General features: G+C 35.5%; 1 protein-coding gene across 1 annotated transcript in view; it reads left to right on the forward strand.

Annotated features, from left to right (window-relative positions):
- Positions 1-20,000, forward strand: part of LOC135218540 (calcium-activated chloride channel regulator 1-like) — a 915,765-nt gene that overhangs the window by 490,931 nt on the left and 404,834 nt on the right. Inside the window, exon 4 of the mRNA XM_064254912.1 lies at positions 19,347-19,439. The gene's annotated coding sequence lies outside the window, so the exon portion shown is untranslated. The remainder of the gene's footprint in view (positions 1-19,346; positions 19,440-20,000) is intronic.

The raw sequence follows: 20,000 nt of genomic DNA on the forward strand, positions 1-20,000 counted from the left end.
ATTTCTTCATATTCATTTCATGGAATTTAGGTCATTTATTAGCATCTCTCTCTCTCTCTCTCTCTCTCTCTCTCTCTCTCTCTCTCTCTCTCTCTCTCTCTCAACCTTGACAAACATTAGTACGCTGTGAACTCTCTCTCTCTCTCTCTCTCTCTCTCTCTCTCTCTCTCTCTCTCTCTCTCTCTCTCTCTCTCTCTCTCTCTCTCTCTCTCACGAAAGCTAGAGTAAATCATTAGGACACTGTGAATGAACAGCAAAACCTGCTCCTAGAAATACGTGAGCACACGATGTCTCCTCGGATGGACTAACAAGTCTTTTGAGACGTTCTAATCCTTGTAACTCTCAAGTTACATGTAAAGGATTTATCGTAACATCAAATAGTGATCAAAGGTGTTTGCTGTGTTTGAAGTTAATAATTATGGGAATTAATATAGGCTGAAAGACATGACTGAATGATTCTCAAATATAGAACGTAATTTGAACTGAGCGTCGGAGAAACTTTGCTAAGAAGACAGGAGAGGTTAAGTACTTCGAAATTGAAGCTGTTTCAAATTAAAAATATACACAGGAGATTTCATAAAGGGTTTTTGATTCCCGAACGAAGTAATAGAGGATGACATGTCGGCTTAATACTGAGAGGACAGAGAAGAAAATGATCAGCAAACCCAAGAGTAGTTGCTAGGCAGTATTTTAAAGCACCTCAGTGGCGTGGTCGGTATGGTCTTGGCCTGCCACCTCGGTGGCCGCGAGTTCGATTCTCGGGCATTCCATTGAGGTGTGAGAGATGTGTATTTCTGGTGATGGAAGTTCACTCTCGACGTGGTTCGGAAGTCACGTAAAGCCGTTGGTCCCGTTGCTAAATAACCACTGGTTCCATGCAACGTCAAAACACCATACAAACAAACAAACAAAAACCTTACTCTTGTAAGTGCCCAAATCGTGCGTTTAAATTTCTTTATCCTGTGTACCGAACATTTTTTTCTTCTTCTTCCTTTACAGATCCCATTTCGACTCCTATATCTACAACATCCTCCCTAAGTTCTTTCACTTTTCGTCAAAGATTTCTTGTATTGCTTTCACGAATGCCACATACAACAACCGTTTTCTCCGTTCAGTATAATCGTTCTTTACCTATTCAAAGGTTTTCCCCCTTTAAAAAAAATGCATGTAAACCCTCGACTTTTCTCGGCTTCTTCCTCTTCTTCGTATCTTGTTCTTATTCGTCCGGTTTCCCAGCGTCGTCCAATTAGGATGCAAGCAATCCTGGAGAAGTAGTAGGATGGAGGAGGAGGAGGAATCCTGGAGAGGTAGTAGGATGGAGGAGGAGGAGGAGGAGGAAAAAGCCCTTTCACGTCTGATCTGAGATTAAAGATCTTGAATGGACGTAAATAACCACATTATTCAGAAGCGAGCTCCGAGGGGGGTGAAAAAAAGAAGCCAAAAACTCCCCGGGCCCTAACAACGTCCTCGAGTCTGGAACTCTGGAAGGGAAGGGTCGCGAGTCTTTGGAAAAACTGGAAGGCCCTCCTGCCTCCCTCTCCAAGTACATCTGACCTTTATGAATCCCGGTGCTTCGACTATTATATACAGAGCTGGAATTGCACTGGGAAGAAATGCGAGTAATGGCCTGAGAGTCTGTGCAGAGTGAATAGAGGGAATAGAAAGAAGAAGGTTTCCAGAATGATTTGCTGGAAATTGGACGTTCTTGTAGCCGTCCGCGATCGGAGAGAAATGTGGCCACATTTGGAGACATTCGCAGAGAGCTATTGATATCCCGACGTTCAGCGAAAACTTGCAAGGGTCTCTCTCTCTCTCTCTCTCTCTCTCTGTTTAAGCAATCAGATGAACTCAAGAAAAATTTTTACTGCATGCTCTCTCTCTCTCTCTCTCTCTCTCTCTCTCTCTCTCTCTCTCTCTCTCTCTCTCTCTCTCTCCCCGTTTATGCGATCAGATGAACTCAAGACTGCATGCTCTCTCTCTGCTGCTCTCTCTCTCTCTCTCTCTCTCTCTCTCCTCTCTCTCTCTCTCTCTCTCTCTCTCCCCGTTTATGCGATCAGATGAGGTCAAAACAAATTTTTTCTACTGTATGTGACATTTTTCCAATCTGTTCTTCGCTGTTTGAAATGGATATGTACAGAGCTCTCTCTCTCTCTCTCTCTCTCTCTCTCTCTCTCTCTCTCTCTCTCTCTCTCTTCTCTGGACGTCTCTGAGTCTCTGAACATAAGGTCACCAGCCTCGTCCCCTTATTTTGACCTAACCTGATACCCTTACTCCTTCACAACTGGGTCGACTAGTGGGATGCAGACCTGGATTAAGACCTTGCCTGAGAGAGGAGCTCATTCTTCTTCCACTGATATTAAATACGTCTTAGTTTAACAAGAACCACTGAGCTAATTAACAGCTTTTCTAGGGCTGGCCTGAAGGATTAGATTTTTATTTACGTGGATATGAACCAATTGGTTAGCTACATAGTAACGGGACCTAGAATTTTATTGTATCGAGAAATGAATTTCTAATCACCAGAAATAAATTCCTTTGGTTCCGCACTGGCAGCCGAATGGGAGCGAACTTGGGCTACCAGATTGATAGGCGAGTATAGTATGCAACCCACTCGTCCACTGAGGAACGGTCAATCAATATATATATATATATATATATATCATATATATATATATATATATCTATATATAATATAATAATATATAGATATTATTTTATATTAGTAGAAATAGTTTGCGTTGTAATATTTAACTTGCTCAGAAGTCGTCTTATTCTTAGATATTTTCTAATTAACATCGGAAAATAGGGATGAATGCACAGGCTCGTTACTCTGTTTGTTATCTTCTCTCTCTCTTCTTCCTATCCGCATTCTCTCTCTCTCTCTCTCTCTCTATCTCTCTCTCTTCTCTCTCTCTCTCTCTCAGTCATCCGTCCTGAACTGTCGGGTTCTTTGATGCATTGAGGCGTCATTCATCAAAAATTCTCTTCGTTAACGACGCGTAGTCAGCGGATGACGATTCCTTTGTGTCAATAACCCAGATGTTGTGACGCCAGTTTTCGTAGCCGTAAATCAATCAATCAATCTGGCGCTCTTGATTGAAATCACTCGCCTTGGCCGAAGTCGGGTATTATCGAGTGTTATTCTATAGGGAGAGGTTGGCTGAGTGAGTGAGTGGCCTCCTTGATGTCAACATGTAGATGTAGAGAGAGAGAGAGAGAGAGAGAGAGATACTCTTATGTAGGGACATGTAAAGACATCAAGCGCTTCAGAGAGGGAGGGAACGGAGGCGCGCACGCACGTACAAGGACACGGATGTACGTAAAGACGCGATTCGGTTTGACATCAGACGCAAATAGCAGGGTTGATTAACTCTTGAGTGCTAAGTTGGTTCGAGACATTAACGAGTGATTAATGATCTTGGCAATGAAATTATGTATACTGTGTATATATACATTATACATTATATATATATATATATATATATATATATATATATATATATTATATATATATATATATATATATATATATATATATATATATATGCACGTCCAGCATAGGTATGTATGTTATGTATGTATGTATGTATGAATGTATTCACGTATGTATACACTCGGCCCTTTAATCAGCCAGCTTCTCACTTCTACCTACCGTCACCTCACTGAGCAAAGGAGAAGCTGCCTATCCTGACGCCTCTTCAGGGTCGCCGCCCTGATAGGACTTCCTGGCCGTCGAGTCCTTCTGTAGAGTACATACATATATATGTGTGTGTGTGTTTGTAAGTGTAAGTACATATATATATATATATATATATATATATATATATATATATATATATATATTTATACAGAGAGAGAGAGAGAGAGAGAGAGAGAGAGAGAGAGAGAGAGAGAGAGACCTTACAGACCTTACAGACCTTACATCTTGTTCGGGTTGCCCCAGGTCCCTCAGTATGAGGCACCTCTAATGTCTGCCAGAGAGTTGCTAGTACATCTTCCGGTATATTTTGCATCTTCCAATCTTGGATGGTCTGGGATGCAGTTTAGATATTTGTCGAGCTTATTCTTAAACACATCTACGCTCACTCCTGTTATATTCCTCAGATGAGCTGGCAACGCATTGAATAGACGCTGCATTATCGATGCTGGTGCGTAGTGGATTAATGTCCTGTGTGCTTTCCTTATTTTTCCTGGTATAGTTTTGGGCACTATTAATCTACCTCTGCTTGCTCTTTCTGATATTTTTAGCTCTATGTTGTTTTCAGCTATTCCTTCTATCTGTTTCCATGCCTGAATTATCATGTAGCGTTCTCTTCTCCTTTCTAGACTATATAATTTTAAGGATTGTAGTCTTTCCCAGTAGTCAAGGTCCTTAACTTCTTCTATTCTAGCTGTAAAGGACCTTTGTACACTCTCTATTTGTGCAATATCCTTTTGATAGTGTGGGTACCATATCATATTGCAATATTCAAGTGGACTACGAACATATGTTTTATAAATCATAATCATGTGTTCAGCTTTTCTTGTTTTGAAATGCCGTAACAACATTCCCATTTTTGCTTTACATTTTGCCAATAGAATTGCTATTTGATCGTTGCATAACAATTCCTATTCATCATCACACCAAGGTCTTTAACTGCTTCCTTATTTGTGATTGTCTCATTATTAGGTCCCCTATATGCATATAGCTTTCCTTCTCTGTCTCCATAGTTTATTGATTCATCAGATTTATCAGAGTTAAATACCATCCTATTTACCTCTGCCCAATCATATACTTTGTTAAGGTCTCTTTGTAGCGCGTTCCTATCTTCATCACAAGTAATTTCTCTACTTATTCTTGTGTCATCTGCGAAACTACTCACTACCGAGTCCTTAACATTACTGTCTATGTCTGCAATCATAATAACAAACAGTAATGCAGCTAACACCGTACCTTGTGGCACACCGGAAATTACCTTAGCTTCATCCAATTTCTCATCATTTGCAATAACTATCTGTTTTCTGTTGTGTAAAAATTCTTTTAACCATCTTCCTACTTTATCCACTAAATTATGTTTTCTAATTTTCTTTGCTAATATATTATGGTCTACCTTGTCAAAAGCTTTTGCAAAGTCTAGATAAACCACATCTGTTTCATTTCCGCTTTTCATATTTTTGTATATGTTTTCATGGTGTACTAACAGTTGGGTTTGTGTACTTTTTCCGGGTACGAAACCATGTTGTCCTATATTAAACAGATTATTTTTTATTAAATGTTTCATAATATTTTTGTTCATTACCCTTTCATACACTTTCATAATATGTGATGTTAGACTCACAGGCCTATAATTACTTGCCTCTAGTCTTGATCCACTTTTGAATGTAGGGGTAATATATGCTAATTTGTGCTCATCATAAATCGTGCCTGTATCTACACTTTGTCTTAATAATATTGCAAGTGGGTTTGCGATAGAATGAACTACTTTCTTTAACAAAATAGCAGGAACTCCATCAGGCCCTGCTGCAGCTCCATTTTTAATTTCATTAATAGCCTGCACATATCAGCTCCATTTTTAATTTCATTAATAGCCTGCACAATATCAGCTTCATTAATATCTATGTCTGCTAAATATTCACTATTTTCATCCCTTACATCTATATCATTATCTTCATTATCTATTCTAGGGGTGAATTCTCTCTTATATCGTTCTGCGAATATGTTGCAAATTTCCTTTTTTTCATTCGTTAATCTCCCTTCAATTCTTAGAGGGCCTATTTCTATTCTTCTTTTATTCATCTTTTTCGCGTATGAGTATAATAGTTTGGGGTTTTGCTTGATATTTATTAGGGTTTTTTCTTCTAAGTCCCGTTTTTCATTGTCTTTTGATTGTATAATCTTTTGTTCTGCATTTTCTATCTTACTTTTTAGTTCTATAACTTTCCATGCATTTTTTTTCTTTTGCAAGACCTTTTTTCCACTTTCTGATTTTCTGGAACAAGATCCTTCCGTCTCTTGGTATGCATGACTGATGTTTACTTTTCTTCTTCGGTATATATTTATCCATTATTTTCTCTAATATTTTATATAATATCTCCGTATTTATCCTTATGTCATCACTTACGAAAATGTTATCCCAATCTTTGTTTAATTCTTCATTTATTTCTGACCATTTTATATTTTTACTGTAGAAGTATTTTCCATATCCTTCCCACTTTTTCATTTCTTGCTTTTCTCTGTTTTCACTTGCTTTGGAATGGACTGTTAATTCTATGACATTATGGTCTGAAATACTCTCATTATAAACTATTATTTCTTTAACATAATTCATCTCGTTCACAAATACTAGGTCTAAAGTATTTTCCTTTCTTGTTGGCAGGTGATTTATTTGTTGAATATTGTATTCTAGTAGCATATTTAATAGCTTTTCGAATTGCCTCTTATCTTCTGCACTACTATTACTCTCTTTTTTATATGTATAAGTACAACCACAATCTCCTATTCGTTCTTTCCAGTATAAGAAAGGAAAGTTTAAGTCTCCTGATAGGAGAATAGTCCAGTCCTTGTGATTTCTACATATATCATCCAATTTTTCTATTATTAAGTCAAACTCTTTAGTATTATGAGGTCTATATATTACTATGTTCATTAATTTTTCAGATTAAAATTCTACCGCTATTAGTTCACATTCTGAGTTACTATATTTCTCATATATTTTTCCTTGTTTAGTGTCTTTCCCATATATTGCGGTTCCCCCTTGATTCCTATTTTTTCTATCTGATCTATAAGTTTGGAACCCTTTTATTTGATCATCATTCCCAGTCTCTTGGGAATACCAGGTTTCACTTATATTCATTATATCTATTTTCTTTTCAATTTGGGTTAGTTCTTCTAAGTACTCTATTTTTCTTTTTGAGTTACTCGTAACTAAACCCTGCACATTCATCACTATGATGGTTTGCGTGTTTTCTCCTTCATTTAATATGGGTAATAATAAGGATTTTCCCATGTCTCTTTCCTGTTCTGGTATGTTGTTCTTTTTTTCAATTTCAGAAATTCTGACATTAAAAAAATCCAACTTTTCTATAATATTTGATCTTCCTTCATCATAATTATTCATTTTGTGTCTGAATCTGCAATTTTCTCCGTATCTGCAATATCCTCTTGCATAATAAATACAGTTATTATCTCTTGAGTAGTATCTTGGAGCTGAGGCCTTGAAATGTTTTGCTGACATCTCTGCATATCTCATTGATGGCTTGCTTTTTTCTTTTACCTGATATTCTTTATTCCTCTCTTTATTTGTTTCTTTCTTATTTTGGATTTTATTACTTGATTGATTATTTATTTGATTATGATTCATGGCTACAGGGTGCATATATTTACATTTTTTGTCGAACTTACATCCTTTTCCTTCTTTTAGGTTTTTGCATATTTTTGGATGCAGATCTCTGCAATCATCCTCATAGCCATCTAGGTATGCACATTTACCATATATTTCATAGTTGTGACATACCTTAGGATGTTTGTAGTAACATCTTTCTCCAAATCTGCAATTCCCTCTTTTCAAAAGGTTGCAGACTTTGTCTTTTTTGTCTATTTTTTCCTCTTTCCCGTCATTGTGTAGATCTTGGTAGAGCCTCTTCGGGATTTTCTTTTGTGTTGTCATATCGTAATTTATTTCTTCGTAAGTATGCTGCTTTATTGCCTCATATGTAGTATCAATGAGTATCTCTGCATCCATACTTTTATCTTGTTCTTTGTTTTCCTTATTTTTTTCTGTCATTTCAGTTTTGTTTACTTCTCTTCCGTTTTCCTCTTCTTCTTCTTCCTCTTCCTCTTCTTCTTCAACTATTTGTACATTCAATCTTGATTTAATAACATTGTCTATCCATGATAGACATGTTGAGCAAAATATTCTGGTATCTTTTCTCATATCTTGCATTACCTCAGCACATTGTGGATGGGTCGGAATGTTGCATGCAGCACATTTTCTGATTAGTTTTTGTGGATTAACTATGCTATACCACACCTTACACAGTTTGCATGCTTTTGGCATTCTTTTTCCTAATGCATCAATTAGGATATTCACAATGTTCACCTTATTCATTTTCTTTGTCGGAATATGTTGGTTTATGTATATTTTCTTTATGAGTCTCTTGACCACTTGGATTTTATTTGGAGCTTCTTCAATTATTTTCAGGATGTTTTCTGTTGATTTGTTCCAGTTTGAAGGATTATATCCTTCTAATATATCTATGAATGCTTTTGTATCTTTTTGGTTAGGACTGTTGCTGATCTCATAGATGAGAAATGCCAGTTCCCTTCCTGCTACCTCATCGTATTGCGAATCTGCCAAACAAGCTAAATTTCGCCATTTTTTTCCACAGTTGGAACTTACAGCCATCTTGTTCTGATTTACAGTATTTCACTTGATAAACTAACTTAGTAGATGCTTTATCCTACTATTTTCACACTAATCTTATCACTGATAGTTCACGAACACTTCTAGATATTTCTCAAATTCTAGACGTAAGTTAAACTTGTGATATCCGTTGATTAATCTGACTGCTCGCGCGCGCGCGCGCGCGAGAGAGAGAGAGAGAGAGAGAGAGATCTATCAAAATACTAGTACCAGGCGTGTAATTTATGCGTATCCTTCAAATTTAAGAAAACAAATATTGCTACACAGGTATAAATGTATAGCAGATATTGCCAGCATGGAAAAAGTGTAAGACAGACACAAAGAGAGAGACAGACAGACAGACAGAGAGAGGAGGGGGGGGGGGAAGGTTTGTCCTAAACAAAGATCTGTCATCTATTGGCCACTGAGCTAACCCCCGTGACGTCATCTGCTTTTTCCCTCCCATGCATGACGTCATAAGGAAACCCTGTATCAAGAGGAATCTTTTCTTATCCTTTCTTTTTAATAGTGCTTATGGCAAACGTTAGAAATTATGTATTAGTTTTGTAAAGCACTTATGTTTCATGTGTTAGTGTTCTTAAAGTACATATTAGTTTTAAATAAACAAAAATAGAGCGATACTTTAATCGCCTTCCCCGTTGACTGGATTTTTTCTTTTCAAATGTATTTTATTTTTGTACTTTTATTTATTTATTGATTTTTTTGCCTTTTTTAAGGCAAGATTCTGTTGGATTTTCCATTGAACCCATTTCCATAAAAAATTTGTATTTCATACGTATATTTCGAAAGAGTTATCATTAAGCTCTTCTATTAAGGGAATTTTTAAAGCATAGCATGGTGAACTTGGTGACAAGCTATTAAAAAAAATTTAAAAGTAATATTTTAAAAAATCTAAAGAAAAAATGTACACTATTCATTTGTCTTCGTAGAATAATTAATATAAATCCATCGTTTTCACGTAGATTCGTATACGTAGTCGAGAGATGAGGATAGTGTACTACTGTAGTATCTCATTCTCTCTCTCTCTCTCTCTCTCTCTCTCTCTCTCTCTCCTCCAGCTAACAAAGGAAGCACTTGGTAGTGAGACCATCGTATAGTGAACTACGTGATAAGAAATAAAAGAATTCAAAAATGTAAATAAAAGAAAAAATCTAAAGAAAAAATGTACACTATTCATAGGTCATATACTCCATCGTTTTCATTGAGATTCATATACGTAGGCAAGTGTTGAGGATAGTATGCTACACTCTCTCTCTCTCTCTCTCTCTCTCTCTCTCTCTCTCTCTCTCTCAATTGCAACGAGCGAAGGAAGTACCGGGATAGACGACCGGATTAGATTAGTTTGGGTTTGTTAAGTCGGTTTGCATATAGAGTAGATCCTCCGCCCCCCGGCGGAGAAATGGCCTTCGCTTTTGCCGATATTCATTTAGCCTTGGAATTAAAAAACGGGAATAAAAATGCAGAAGATTTTGCCAAAGGTAAAATTTTGGATCAGTAGATTTTTTTTTTTTTTTTTTTTTTGGGGGGGGTGGGGGGGGTGTTAGGGGTCTCGGGGTGTGGAGGGGAGAGGGAATGGTTCAGTATAATCATAATTTAAAGGTTACGTGTTGATGGATAATTTGCAATAAAAATATCTTTTCACGGAGAGTTTCTGTTTAGAGTTTTTCATGATATGTATTATATATAATATATATATTATTATATTATATATTATTTAATATTATAATATTTATTATATATATAATATATTTATTATATATATATATATTATAATTATAATATATCTAATATATATGTATATATATATATATCATTATATAATATATATATATTATATTATTAATATATATTATATATTTTATATATATGCACATATATGTATGTATGTAGTATTTATTTATTTATTTATATATTAAAGCATGTCAAACTCATCATTGATACAATGGCGGTCATCTAATGCTTCATGAAAATAACACCATAAAAAAAAAAAAAAAAAATTTATCCATCCCGCATCTCACATCCTGCTCAGTATTTGAGGGATGGCGTTGGAAAGTAAGTCTTTTATAATATACTCCACTGCACACGTGATGAGTTTTGCTACTTAAAAGAGAAGATGATTGGTTCTTCATATTGCGACTTGCGTTGTGTGATTCAGTATGGAGATATTGCTTCACTTTCGCCAAGAAAGTCGTGTTTTGATAGTATGGTATGGTCCTGTACAGTATCGTATAAACGACGTTTAACTCTCTCTCTCTCTCTCTCTCTCTCTCTCTCTCTCTCTCTCTCTCTCTCATTACTGAGGAATAATCACGAAAAATTTAAGGAATTCTTGTTGGATAATCGTGCAAAACAATTGCCCTTTGAGTAAGTTTTGAATCTCTCTCTCTCTCTCTCTCTCTCTCTCTCTCTCTCTCTCTCTCTCTCTCTCTCTCTGTTGGAACGACGCCGCATGCAACATGATTTTTTAATCAAAACACCCTGGCCTTTAAAGTAATATAGAATGTTTTATATATTCTGTAACAAACTCATGTCTTTTTAGTTTCTAAATTATCAGACGTATGTATATTTTACGGGCTAGTTTCAGTTTATAATTGATTTTGTACAGTATAATTGTAGCATGTTAATATGTATGTGTGTATGAGCAGAGAGAGAGAGAGAGAGAGAGAGAGAGAGAGAGAGAGAGAGAGAGAGAGAGAGAGAGAGAGAGAGAGTAAATTGGCTAATTATGCCTAAGTTAATTGGATGTTCATTGTTGTCTTGATAATTGTATTATAATGAGATTTGCGAGGTACTTGTTTCCTTTGGAGGATATTTCGTCATTTTCATTTTATTTATTTATTTTTTTTTAGGTTAATTGAATTATCACTGTAAATTATCTTGACGAAGGAAACTTCAGAGGAAAATGGTTTATGCGTTTAGTTCCAACACGGATTTCTTGAAATATTTTTGATATTCTTCAGTAGTCAGAGAGAGAGAGAGAGAGAGAGAGAGAGAGAGAGAGAGAGATAGATTAAATTCCGCCAATAGTCGTAGTTTAGCAAATTCGGTTTTAATACAAAGTGAACACATCGGTTTGGTCTTATCTCAGTTGCCTTCATGCCTGAGCAAGCAAGCCCAATAAATCTCCTCCTCTCTCTCTCTCTCTCTCTCTCTCTCTCTCTCTCTCTCTCTCTCTCTCTATATATATATATATATATATATATATATAAATGTATATGTATTAATATATGTATGTACATACTCGTAAGATACCAGATGTATGCAGTGAAAATGTCTGTACTCTCCCAGTGCTTCAAAACATACGTTTAAGGATATTATGAATCAGAGAGAAAACTGCCCGCTAATATTTTTTATGGTGATTACTTCATTCACTTTGTAAAATATACCCACTTGTAAATGTTAAGCAAATTGTATATAAATCTGCTCTTGTCTAGGTACAATTGATGTGACAAAACACTTTCACAGTTAAGACTGATACAGTTTCCCACGAAATTCACTTTACCTATCTCTCCTGGTGTCTAGACATTTCCCCAAATTTAGTTACATGTCAAATGACACGTTTCACTGCCTCTCTTTCACTCAGACAGCGATACAAACGTCGATAAAATCATAAAAAAATTGCTGGCATGCAGGTAGAAATATTGCAGTTTGATAAGGGGTTGTATGAGGATGCGTGATACCATGAATTTGATAAAGCTATTTTGGGAAACGCCCACATTTATATGAGTTGATAGATGATAGACATGCACTGTTAACTGACGATTTCCTCTTTGCAGAATTCTCGGCTCTTAAAGCAACTGAAAGATAAATATGGCAACAATTTATCTATCTACCTATCTTTATCTTATCTGATTCTTATCTATCTATTCTATCTATCTATCTATTCTATCCTATCTATATATATATACATATATATATATATATATTATATTAGATATATATATATATATATATATAAAATTTCTGCGTGTGTGTATGTATGTATGTGGTTGCAAAATTTTCCGCTGTACATATTATTATTTCCTCTCTCCTCTCTCTCTCTCTCTCTCTCTCTCTCTCTCTCTCTCTCTCTCTCTCTACACACACACACACACACAAACACACCATACGTAGAATAACAGAAAGGAAATGATGGAAGACTAGTATAAGACTCAGCGAGAAGGGTGTAGAGGCTATTCGAACTGAAATTGAGACACGGATGTGAATGACCATTTATCATACACGGCGTGAGTCTTGATAGATAGTGATTGATGGTAAAAGCGGCCTGGTTTTGGAGATGGAAAATACTGTTCGTGCAGGATGCTCCGAAACTCTTATGCTTATTGGCTGTGTTAAAGGAAAATGTAAGTCGGTGTCAAATATGAATTCTCTCGTGAAAGGTTAGAGGGAAATGTGAATTTGGGGATAAAAAAAAGGGATCTACAGTTTTGTGTGATGTGAAAGTACAGTAGAAGAGAACTACAATTTTGTGATGTGAAAGTACAGTAGAAGGGAACTACATTTTGTGATGTGAAAGTACAATAGTTGCTTTAGAGGGAAATGTGAATTTGGGGATAAAAGAGGGAACTATAATTTTGTGTGATGTGAAAATACAACAGAAGGGAACTACAATTTTGTGTGATGTGAAAGTACAATAGAAGGGACCTACAATTTTGTGTGATGTGAAAGTACAATAGAAGGGAATTACAATTTTGTGTGATGTGAAAATACATTAGAAATGAACTTCAGTTTTGATTGATGTGAAAGTACAATAGAAGGAACTACAATTTTGTGTGATGTGAAAGTACAATAGAAGGGAACTTCAGTTTTCTTTGATGTGAAAGTATAATAGAAGTGAACTACGATTTTGTGTGATGTGAAAGTATAATAGTTGCTTTAGAGGAAAATGTGAGTTTGGGGATAAGAAAGGGAACTACAATTTTGTGTGATGTGAAAAGTACAAAATCTGTTTCTGATGTGTCCCTTTTGTGACCGCGAAATGTTCGTGTATGTGGATGGAAAATATATGTTAGTGTAGATAGACAAAAAAATTCTAAGTTTTTATAAAAGAAAGATGCAGAAATTTGGTCAATTTCCAGCAAAATATAGGAAAGGCAGGAAAATCACGAATTTTGGAAAAATTTGAATTTTATTTTCGATACAAAGCATTGTTTAAAAAAACCGTGGATGAGTTAAGAGGAAAGTAAGTCTTAGTTGACGGAATATAGAAATGATAATTTCAATGCTATCGGATATTGTGGTCACTAATCAATGGAGTGTTTTCACATGAAGGTTTTAGAAGTAATTGGTGATAAATGTCACCCTCCCCACCCCCAGAAAAAAAAAACTAGTAAGGGAACCCATAATAATAGAATGTTATGTAGTAAAAATAAATAATAACCCATTTAATTACTGGTACCTCTTAATGCCGATAAATATACCAGATAAATATAAACCCCCCCCCAAAAAAAAAAAAAAAAAAAAAAAGAGAGAGAGAGATATATATATATATATATATATTATTATTATTATTATTATTATTATTATTATTATTATTATTATTATTATTATTATTATTATTATTATTATTATTATTATTAAGTGATCTCTTCTCTTCTTTTTGTATTCCCCATTACGTTCTCATACTCCTTTCTAATGAACACCATATTCTTTGGAAGCTTGAATTTCAAGTCAATGGCCCCCTTGGGCTTCTTCGGTATGAATAAGGTTAATCTTGTGAATAATTATATCATCATTATCATTATTATTATCATTTTCTTTTGATATTCCGCAATGTATACGAAGTTTCTTTTGACACATTTGCATACGAATTAATTAGCCAAATGAACCAAAGACTCAGTGTTTTCTTTTTTTATAATCCTTTTTTTATATGTTCATTGTTAGGCAATTGGCTTGCATTCTCGTAAGAATACTAATTACGAAATTCTCTCTCTCTGTCTCTCTCTCTCTCTCTCTCTGTCTGTCTCTCTCTCTCTCTCTCTCTCTCTCTCTCTCTCTCTCTCTCTCTCTCTCTCTAAAGAACTTTAGAAAGGAAATGAGAATTATTGAGTTCAGTCATCTTAGCTTCAGTGCCATTTAACAGATTTAGTTTTCGAGGAGTATTTGAGCCCTAACAATTTCTCTCTCTCTCTCTCTCTCTCTCTCTCTCTCTCTCTCTCTCTCTCTCTCTCTCAGGAGTGAGCGTAGATGTGTTTAAGAATAAGCTCGATAAATATCTAAGCTGCATCCCAGACCATCCAAGATTGGAAGATGGAAACTATACCGGAAGATGTACTAGCAACTCTCTGGTAGACATTAGAGGTGCCTCACACTGAGGGACCTGGGGCAACCCGAACAAGATGTAAGGTCTGTAACGTAAGGTGTCTCTCTCTCTCTCTCTCTCTCTCTCTCTCTCTCTCTCTCTGTCAGATGACTTAACGGGACTGCAGGTGTTGGCTGGGGCCATTCGTGAGGGTCTTCGACAATGGCAATTTTTCAATGTGTGATAATGGTCGCTGGAGGATTATGAGGAAAGCTGGCGGTGGTGAATTAACTTTTTTTTTTCTTTCTTTCTTTTTTTCAAAGGTGACAGTTATGGAGTTAATTTTTTCAGGTTTAATGATACTGTACAAAACAGTCTTAGTTTTCGAGGAAAATGTGAGCGATAACAAATCACCCCCCCCCCCCCCCTCTCTCTCTCTCTCTCTCTCTCTCTCTCTCTCTCTCTCTCTCTCTCTCAATGAATTAAGGAAGGTAAGAAAAGTGATGGAATTAATTTTTCTTAGCTATACAAAACAGTCATAGTTTTCGAGGAAAAGTATGTCTAATTAATTTGACATTAATTAGACATACTTTTAATAGCTACTAAACTATTAGATTTATCAGCCTTAGTAATGTGTAAGCTATTATCATTCATCAATTCTTTTAAACTTTTTCTGTAGCGAGCGGGGAAGTTATTTTCATGATAGGCATGCGTAGCACCATATGTCATGCCCTTGAAATTTTTGTAAATTTCATTGAGCGATAGCAAGCTCTCTCTCTCTCTCTCTCTCTCAAGAAAATTGAGAAGGAAATAACAATTATGGGGTAGATTTCCTAGGCTTTAATGTCATTTTTCAAAGTAGCATTAGTTTTCTAGGGAAATGTGAGTCTCTCTCTCTCTCTCTCTCTCTCTCTCTCTCTCTCTCTCTCTCTCTCTCTCTCATAAAAAATGATTCGTGAAAGGAACTTTAAAGGCTCTGCAATCATCTGATAGGACCTTTGAATGTGCGTCGCTGTAGATGAAAAATAAGTAATGAATGGTTTTTAGTTTTTTTTTCCAGAAGCGTTTTATAACGGTGGCCATAAAACCGAAAAAAAAAATGGTCCCACCTGTGATATACGTTCATTTACCCAAGGAAGTGTAAAGCCGTCAGGGGTAATTTTACCTGAATATATCGCAGAGCAACAATTTTTAAAACAGGAAGCTCTTAGAGCCTTTGCGACAAAGACAAGTAGCATTATGGAGTGGCTCCGGTAACGGTAGTTCGAGAGGCGCCCCCCCCCCTCTCTCTCTCTCTCTCTCTCTCTCTCTCTCTCTCTCTCTCTCTCTCTCTCTCTTAACCTGAGACTGAAGTGTTAATCGCAAAATTGACGACCAAACTGAAATATTCAATTTATTGCTCAGACTTCTCTCTCTCTCTCTCTCTCTCTCTCTCTCTCTCTCTCTCTCTCTCTCTCTCGTATATCCTCCCTGTTTGTTCAGGTAATTGGGTTATATATCCTTGTCCCAGGTAAATGCCTTATGTTTACCAAATATGTTACAACTAAACACAGAATATGCACAAATTTGCTTCTAATTGTTTAATTGCTTCCTAAGTAACTAATGAAACTGGTGAATTATTATTTTCGTGGTATATTACCGTTTGTTATCTCTTTTTCTTTTTTTTTCTTACTTCGTTTCCGAGAATGATGATCTTGACACAGAACTAAGTAATTGTGGAATATTGTCAGGTGACGAGAAGGATAGTATATGGTATGTTTATCTTCAGTAGTATTGATAGGGACTGAGATATACCATTACTGGGCTGAGGAAACCTCTTTATGTCTATAGATTCTAAGACATTGTTTTGGTTGCAGGTACCACTAGTAATATGTCTGTAAGAAACTATTTGTGGTTTATAAGAATCACTTATATTTCGCACCTTATGAGGTGGATTATGCTGTCTTGTATGGGGGTTTTAACTCATAAGTACGAAAAGTTTCAGTTTTTTTAAGCAAGGTGCCAGACCAGATAAGTACCAAAACATGAAGGGAAGAGTAGAGTTAATTAGGAAAATGATAGGCCTCTCTTATCACTGAGAGAATTCCATTAGAATTGGGGAAAAGACAAACAGAAATTGTATTGGTAAAAACAATGTCAGTACTATTCCGTTTGTGTGTATGTTTAATCTACTTATCAAACCAAGCCACCTTTCTTGATGAATGTCAGTCTACCACTTGATTTTTATAAGCATCTTACCGTGCCTCTTTGTACATAAGAGTATTTTGTGATAGCAAATGCTAAATGCAAGAACATATGTGATTTAAAGGGACGTAAAAAAAAAGACACAAGTGTACAAATGTACGGCCACTTTTTCAAAAGGGGGCGGGGGAGGAGGGGCCGTTCCTTCTGACCAGCTTATTGTTCAGTAGTCGCTCTGTATAACTACTGCTGCAGATCAAACAAATACTCCAGAACAGTTTGACGATATTTTATGTCCAAATTCATCAGTATCCGGTTTTTAAATCAGTAGAGTTTATTTACAACTTAAAACCAAAAGTCATCAAAATGAAAAAAAAATTCAAGCAGAATTTAACTGTAACGTAAGACCAACTTCATTCAAATCAGTGAATTAATCAGAAAGTTTAGTTATAAACTGAAATCGTAGTCATAAAATTTACTGATTATTCAGACGAGTTGAACTATACCCTGATTTCAAATTCATCGAAATCGTATAGCATTTCGCAAGTTTATCTAATTACCTAAAACTAAGCTCATCATAATCTATTAATAATTCAGACGAATTTAGTTGAAGCCTGAAACCACATCCATCAACATCACCTAAATAATTCAGGAGGACTAGCCATCATCTAAAACCATACGCATCAGTGTCACTTAAAACCAAATTCATCAAAATCTACCAATATTTCAGAAGAGTTTAGCTGTCATCGAAAACCATCCTCATCAAAGTTAACTGATAATTCGGGAGAGGTTAGCTATCATCAACCATATTCATCAAAGTCAGTATCTAAAAACATATTCAACAAAATCTGAATAGTTCAGAAGAATAGCCATCGTCCAAAATCATGTTAATCATAATAAACTGATAATTTAGAAGAGTTTAGCTGTCACCTAAAACCAAAAATTCATCAAAATCAAATAGTATTTCAGTGAATTTCGCTGCAACTTAAAACCAAATTCATCAAAATCAAATAGTATTTTCAAGGACTCAGCAGCTATAAACTAAAATCAAATTAATAAAAATTCGACTCATAATTCAAGAGATTTTTTTTATCACTGAATCAAATTTACCCAAATCAGTTGGCGAATTTATCCGCCAAAGGCCCCATGACACAACAAGGTTAGAGGAGTTGGATGGCCTGAGAAAGGTTTAAGCTTTTATGTAAGGATTGTTTTTATTATTATTTTTGCCATCCCTGGCAGTAAGTACTACTGAAAGCTGAAGGATGTCAGGCCGTGGTTAAATGTTAGATGGACAGATAATCTTTCGAAAATGAATGAAAATATTTGTGATGTATTTTGGCAGATATGTTTTTATATGGGTATATCCTCCCCACCCTTTTTTTTTTTTTATTTAGAAAGCTCCTGTGTTTTTCATTTTACAGGTATACGTGGGTACTTTATATTGAATATAAATTAGTAATTTCATAGTATAATTTATGTATACATACATACATTCAGATATATAAATATACATAACTTAACTCGTGAGTAGTTCATCTAACTTATGCTTAAAACTATAGAATATATGTAAATGACGACAATTTGTTTCATAACCCCATGTTTATATATATATATATATATATATATATATATATATATATATATATATATATATATACATGGTATTAATTGTCAACATATACAAAATTACAGTGACACTACCAATACATAGATCCGTCTCGTATCTTTAAATAGAAATCGTAATCATGGAAATACTTTTCCTTCAATAGAAACGGTCCCACCTCCTCCGCGCCGGTAAAAAAAAAAAAAGTAAAAAGTATGTATCATTATGCTGTGCCTTTTATGCGCGAAAGATTACGGAGAGAGAAAACCAAAAGAAAAAAAAAGGAAGAAAGAAAACGTGTACATGCCGTGATTATGAATTCATTTTCTTCGAGAGAGAGGTATCTCCTTCAAGTCTCCGATATCTTTTTTCCCTTTAATCTATGCCACTGGCATCCCCAGATGGTGCATCCCAGGTGGTATGCCCAACCTCATATCCCCTCGTGGTATCCCCCAGCCATTCCCAGGTCCTTATATCAAAACACGAGCGCAAACACACACACACACACACACACAGACAAAGATGCCTTCAGGGTCTGGCGCCCCCTTCTCCTACCTACTGGCATTACCCCCTTCAATCCACCTAGCCCCAACCAACATACCCCCCACATTTCCCAGAGACAAACCACCAACCGCCCCCCCCCCCCCCCCGCCCCCCCCCCCCCCCCCCACCTTCCACGGAGGGTAACCATACTCCCAATCTATATCCACGCCCGTGTATTATTTTAATGCCATCTCTTCCATAAGGAAGGTAAACTTATAATACGGGGAGGGGTTTGTGGGGTTGGGTTGGTAAAAAGGGGGGTGGCGGTAACTCCCCCCCCCCCCCCCCCCCCCCCCCCAGCACGGCTGCTTCTGCTTTAAGAGGCGCGTTTGTTATTTTTGTCTGCTTCTTATTTATCTTTTTATCTTTGCAGGTTTATGGTGTAGCTTCTGTTCGCTCTGAAGTTATTCTGGGAACGATATCATCTGTTTCGATAACTTAGGTCGTCGCTTCCACGTTAGGAAAAGTGAGTTTTAATTGTTGGTTTAATATATGTTACGATGTTCAGATATAATTTTTTGCAAGCGCAGATATTGCTATTTATATATATTCGTACTTATGTATGTACTGTTATGTATGTGTGTATATACATATATGTGTGTATATATAATATATATATATATATATATATATATATATATATATATATATATATAATGGTTAGTACCATTTTATTTAAGTATAGATATGAACTATGACAAGCGCTTTTATAATTATACAAATGACGTTTTGTATTTATATGCGTGTATGCGCATATGATTATATATATTATATATATATATATATATATATATATATATATATATATATATACATATATATCATGTTATAATATATATCTATATGTATGTATGTATAATATAATATCTATATTTATTCACGTTAATAGATATAAACTATGACATACGAATTCATAATTATACAAATGACGTTTTGTATCCTGATTATGCCATGATGTAATTGAAATAAATAAATAAATAAAGTTCCCAAAACAGAAACTGTAAACCTGGAAATAAGCAAATAAAAA

Source organism: Macrobrachium nipponense, chromosome 9 (assembly GCF_015104395.2).
Source record: "Macrobrachium nipponense isolate FS-2020 chromosome 9, ASM1510439v2, whole genome shotgun sequence".
In the NCBI taxonomy this organism is placed as follows: domain Eukaryota; kingdom Metazoa; phylum Arthropoda; class Malacostraca; order Decapoda; family Palaemonidae; genus Macrobrachium; species Macrobrachium nipponense.